At 39.1% G+C, this 6,271-nt stretch overlaps 1 protein-coding gene and 1 long non-coding RNA gene across 2 annotated transcripts in view; one reads left to right on the forward strand and one right to left on the reverse strand.

The window, feature by feature from the left end:
* Positions 1 to 6,271, reverse strand: part of LOC127158076 (NXPE family member 3-like) — a 62,683-nt gene that overhangs the window by 51,036 nt on the left and 5,376 nt on the right. The gene's annotated exons all lie outside the window — the stretch shown is intronic.
* LOC127158085 (uncharacterized) lies at positions 774 to 6,265 on the forward strand. The gene is made up of 6 exons (XR_007826061.1): positions 774 to 837; positions 1,593 to 1,639; positions 1,740 to 1,801; positions 3,486 to 4,401; positions 5,511 to 5,867; positions 5,963 to 6,265. It is a non-coding gene; the product is annotated as an uncharacterized LOC127158085 (long non-coding RNA).

A 6,271-nucleotide genomic window follows, 5' to 3' on the forward strand; every position in this document is an offset into this window, starting at 1 on the left:
CTGATGCATGGGGTTTAGGTAGATCATTGGGGGGAGAAGGAGTGCTGGCCAAGCGCTCTATGAGCGTTTGGACTGATCGAATGGAGTAAAAAGGACTCATTTACATCTATGATAAGTGTGCTCTTCAACAGTGACAAACTGTTCGATGGCGAAGTGTTTAAATGGACTGAACTGAGTAAAGAGGACTCATCAGCACGTCCTCCAATTGTGGCTCACCGACAGTGAAGACAAGCACGGGCCTCCTGAGTTGATGCGGACTCAGTACGGCTGATCTCTTTTCCGAGACCCCAGGGTGGCGTCTTGTTTCATGGAGACAGGGAAGTGTTTGCATTTGAATTCATTTCTATGTTGTACATGTGTGGGTATGAGTGTGTATGTCTTTGTAAATGAGTGTTTGTTTTGAAAGTTTATATGAACAAGATTTTGTATGTACTGAGCTAGGGGGGGAACTGAGTTGATCTTGAAATGATTTGTGTGAACACGATTTTTTAGATGATGCTGTTTGCCCTAGTGAAGGCCTACGGGTTAATGTTTGATGAACTATTTTAAATGTCCTTTATATATAATTATCTTTTTCTGATGGATACACGGACAGCAAGCCAGAGAGAGAGAGAGACTGACAGATAATTAGGTAACATTTCCATGAGTGTACCAATAACTGACTTTAATCTACATCTCTCATGCCATAAAAGCTTAATCCAGAGGTCTTTCTAGGGAAAACATGAGGCGTGTTTGTGTTTAAGCCCCGCCTCCAGATACTTGAGACACTGATACTGACGACATTTGAGGCTTCAGATTCGTCCCACACACCTGACAGCATCGTTCACCTGTGGACAAGTAAGTCTTATTCATCTGTTCTTTCACATACAGGACATAACATAACTGACATTGAGCAAACAGTCATTAGGTTTTCAGGGTTTGAACTGTACACTGTTTAGATTCTATTCCTGTACATTTGTAAGAAGAGCGATATGTTCTTAATAATGTGTATGAATCTGGAAAAGAAGATTTATGTACAAATTTGTGCATTATTTACTTCATATACATCTGTATAAATAAAGAGATGTGCATATGTATTTGTATAATATAATCTTAAAAATAAAGGGGCTTCACGATGCTATAGAAGAACCTTTTTTGTTTAAATGGGTCCATAAAGAACATTTAACATCTGAAGAACCTTTCTGTTTCACGAAAGATTCTTTGTGGCGAAAGAAGGTTCTTCAGATTATAAAAAGGTAAGAAAGAGATGGTTCTTTAAAGTGACTTTTACTGAATGGTTATTTGTGGAACCAAAAATAGTTCTTCTATGGCATCGCTTGAAGAACCTCCTGTGAAGCACTTTTATTTTTAAGAGTGTAATACTAGAGAAAGAGCCGATTAGAGATGGAAAAAAAAATACAGAAATGAATTGCAGAACAGTGATTTATGTTTCAGCTGTTTAAGATGGCATGGGGAAAAAAAAAAAAAAAAAAAAAAAAAAAAAAAAAAAAAACTGTTTTTATGCCTAGATGTTCTAGTGATATCTATTCACTGAATTTTTTTCACTGTACAAATATGCTGATATTCCTGTTACACTCGTCATCGTGTTCCAGAACAACAGACATGGTCACGCCATCTACAGAGAAATCAAATGCACCAGGTAATCAATAGTTTATGGACATTAATACATTTGTCATATTAAGGTTCAGTAGTTTCATGTTTTAAATACATGGAATTTGATTATTTCCATGTATTATCAGTCTGCAGGTTAAGACGATGTGTATTACTACTGGCTTGTTTTCTTTGGACATCATATTGCTTGGTAAGTTTGTAAGACATTTTAAAGCTGATGTTAAAATAATGACCAAATAAGTATGCATATTAATTCTGCCCCTAAGACAAGAAGTCTGCACGGCATTCAACTCAATTTGAATTGAGAATGCATTTTAAATTCCAGTTCAATTCCTAAATCTGAATTTAGGCATCATTAGCAAACAAATGCAGAATCTGAATGCACGTACAATTTTTGTAGGTTAAATATGACCAAAAAAAAAACAAAAAATGCAATTATTTCTATTTAGCACACAGGCTAGTGTTGACTGCTCACAGTCTCTCTAAATTTCCCAGATTTAATCGGTGCACCAAACAGTACGGAAAAGGAGTGCTATAATTTTCACTAAATACATTTGCCTAGTTTGTTTTCTTGTTAGACATTAAACATGGGTTTAAAATTATACATGTAAGATAAGTAAATGTTTTTTTTTTATGAGAGCAGTAACAGTAAAGAGACTTAGAGGGTGCAAAAGGTGAATGTAGGCTAAGTAGCAGTAACAAAGGCAGGATTTGGTTCAAGAATATTAGTTGTTAAACTGGTTGAAAGTCTCTTTGCATCCTGATAACAATCACTAAGTTAAGTGGTCTAATGCTGCCTTCACGCCATGTCATAATTTCCATAATTCCGAGATGACAACACGTGACATTTTACTTAAAGCTTTCCATGTTGTCGGACTCAGAGGTAGCGCCTAAGTAGCGCCAAAATGAGCCTGCGGCCAGTGCCGGCCCGTCCAACAGGTGATACAGGCGGTTCCCTAGGGCCCCGCCTTAAGGGGAGGGCCCCGCCGCTACGAGGTTGTCAGTTGGATTTTTAGGTGTGTTCGATGAGTGCAGATGGCTCTGCATGCTTTCAAATCGCTCTTGCGGTACTTTGATGTCATCCACCGATCGGTGTGTGCAGCGCAACTTAAATCTGCAGACACCTTACATAACTAAAGTAACGCAAACCAGTGCTGTACAGTGCGGCATATGTGTCGAAGGTAAGAAAAAAAAAAATCAGTCTGTGCGTTCAAATTTACCTCCGTAGAAAGCGTGCATTGATTTTGCATGGGTTTGGGTCTGTTTACAAACTGAGAACATTTTAATGACATGATGTTGCTCCAAATTCATTTAATAACATCATTCGAGTGTTTGAAATAACTTCCTTTTTTGATCTGACATGGTTTCACATCACAGAATGAGGCAAAATCCTTATTTTATATAGTATTCTATTGCATTGCATATTCATATAAAAATGCCCTTCACCCACCTTGAGACTGATTCCTAATGGTTTGGCCTGTGACCAATCATAAAAATTCCCCAGGACCTCCAGATGCAGCAGCAGTGGGTGAAACTAAGAGAGATCATGGAGATCCATCCAAATCCATTCATAACTGTTTTCAAACCTTAAATTTGATGCACACTGCAACACACACATTTTATACTTATTCAGAGAAATAAGTATTCCTTGTGACAGCAACGTGCAGTGCAACATCTTACACAAACTTAGCTGTTAATGGACAAATGAATGCATGCATGACAGTTCAATCTTTTCCCATCATGTTTGGACTTAATGTGTTCGTAACATTGCCAAATGCATTCTGGTTATGGTTTGGAAAGTGATAAATGCACCGATAAAACTTTAGTGACATTTTTCTAACCCTGTGTTTGGACTATGCAAATAAATTTCACAGGAGGAAAGAAGGGTGGGCCGCCACGTGCCCCCTCACTCTGATGGAACCAGTGAATCACAGCATGGAAATGGAGAAGCGCCAAATTGCAATCTCCTCCTCATCGGAAAGGGATAAAGGTACCCTTCCAAAAGACACTTCTTGTTCTGAGTCTGCGGCCTGTTGAGGAAACACACATTCTGAGTCTGCCGCCCGTTAAGGAAAGGACTGTAACAGAACAACAACGTTCTGAGTCTCGGTTCTGTAAGGGATGAGACAGAAACAGATCACCTTCGTTCTGAGTCTCCCATCTGGTGAGACGATAGCAGATCAACCTCAGTTCTGAGTCTGAGTTCCGAAAGAGAAAAGACTGCAACAGATCACCTTCCTTCTGAGTCTGAGTCCCATAAAGGAAGGACACTAACAGAACAACCTTCGTTCTGAGTCTCCAGCCTGCAAAGGTGAGACAACAACAGATACCAAGTCCAAGTCTCCAGCTTTTGAGGCAGCAACAGATACGACCACGTTCTGAGCCTCTAGCCTGCGAGGAAAGAGACAATCTATGTTCAGAGTCTTCGTCCAGCAAGACAACAACTGATGTAGCATCCTGAGTCTCCATCCTAGAGAGACAAAGCAGATTGACCAAGTTCTGAGTCTCTAGCCCAGAGAGGCAGAAGACACACAAACATTTGCAACAAGGTTAAGCTCCGGCGAGCAAACCTTCACTTCAGGTACTTTTGCTTGCGTGTTCCAAGCTAAGAACCTTCAGCACCTACTCCAGGGAACCATCTGCGTGTTCCAGATCTTAGGACCCTTGGTGCTCCAGGAGATCGGCATCCTACAGCGCTTCATCTTCAAGGCTGTCGAAACGGATTCCTGCTCCAGCACAACCAGTGGAAGAAGTCGCCGCCACCGGACTGCTCACTCAACCACAGTGAACGTAAATATCACTTCCAAACCTCTTCCAGAGACCTTGGCATTGTTGTATATTATCAGTATATGATTTTCTAATTTACATTAGATATTAGATAGCTGATTGCAGTTGATAACAAATCTTGCACGTATTTGTTTGATGCATAGTAAGGTTATTCACCTTATTTGTTTCAGAGTAGCAATAGTTTATCTTTCCAGATAACGTAGCTCTGACATAGCAACTCCCAACATTATCACTTGCTTTTTATGCATCTTATGCACTTTATTCCTTTTTCATTCATGGTATTCATTTAGTAGTTGTTGATTACTTGTGTCTATCTTTTGTTAATAAAATTTATTTTATTACAACTTGTGTCTTCCTTGTGTTGATAATACAGAAGAGGTTCTACAAGTTAGAGATCCCACCAGTCTTTCTTATGTGATGTACTCATAACCACACATTAATTGACGCGATCCAAGAATCATAACGTCGGCTGTGACATGAGTACCCGTCAATACCCTATTTCACCTCCCTAGGTTGGCGAAAGTTAAATTCACTACCTTAATTGGCGTCCCTAGGTTGGCGAAAGCGAAATTTATTACATATTGATAAAAACATTTTGGCCAGAACAAACTCAGTGTTCTTTATCATTTTTAGTAAATAAAGTCTGAAAACCTTTCTTGTTACAGTTCAGACTTTGTTGTTACGGTTTAGATTTTGGAATTCACTTAATATTGCCTCTCAAAATAGTCTCTTGAAATAAAGTCTTGTTACACATTAATGCTATTTTTAAATTATTTGAAATGAAAGAATGACAAAGAGATCAAAGTGAAGTTGTAGTAGAAATGGAATCCAAACAATACCTTTCCTGGGCTGGAAAAAAATGATTTTTTTGACTGCTATATACATATTTATTGCTGTATTATTATTATTATTTTTTTAACATGCAATGTTAAAGTAGTTGACAGGCTTGTCATATAAGGAACAACTGAGCCACATTTGGCATGCTACATTAAATGTTTACAGACCCGGCAGTGTAATGCAATAAAGTTCACAGATTTAATAAATAAAGTTAAACGCAAACATTTGCATGTAAAAATGGAATTTGGTGTAACTCTATTCTGGTCCTCTCTCAGGCTCTATGGGCAACGAATGGTGGGATCCACATAAAACAATTCCAGCCCCCCAGACCGAAACCAGTTCCTCGAAATAACAATTCATCTACAATATCCGCATCTGACATGGGAATCAGTGATGAGGAGTGGGAAAGACTACAGAAGGTTATTGAGTGGCCTGGTCCAGATCAAGAAATCACTCATCTGAATCAGAGCACAAGTCCAGTCCACTCGTCTTTCGCTATTGTGGGACTCAAAGAGAGTTACAAAGTGGGAGAAAAGATCTCTGTTACTATCACAGCCAGGGACTACAACAAGAACCTGAAACGATATGGAGGAGATTTTTTCAAAGCAAAACTTTTCAATTCAAAGCTAAAGGTGTGTTTTTTATGATATATTATTTTATAATACTTTTTTATTGTAAGAAAACAACAAACAGCATTACACTTGTTCTTTTCCTTTTGTTCTTGAAGGCGAGTGTGTACGGGGAGGTTGTGGATCATCGTAATGGGACTTACTCTGTTGATTTCCTTCTGCCCTGGGAAGGTCAGGCACAAGTTTTTGTACGTCTTGAGCACTCCAGTGAGGTTGTGCAGATTCTTAAAAAATACAGGGACTCTTCATTCCCACGCACCCACTATCAAGGCTACTTTGAATCAGGACCCAGTAAAACCAGGATCCGTGAAGTAGTAGAATGTAATCTTAAGTGGGGTGCAGATGGAAGTTGGAGGAAAGGCAACTGCTGCTGTGAGTATAAGGATATAAGAACAGGGACGGTGTGG

The sequence above is a fragment of the Labeo rohita genome, unplaced genomic scaffold (assembly GCF_022985175.1).
Source record: "Labeo rohita strain BAU-BD-2019 unplaced genomic scaffold, IGBB_LRoh.1.0 scaffold_133, whole genome shotgun sequence".
Taxonomy (NCBI): domain Eukaryota; kingdom Metazoa; phylum Chordata; class Actinopteri; order Cypriniformes; family Cyprinidae; genus Labeo; species Labeo rohita.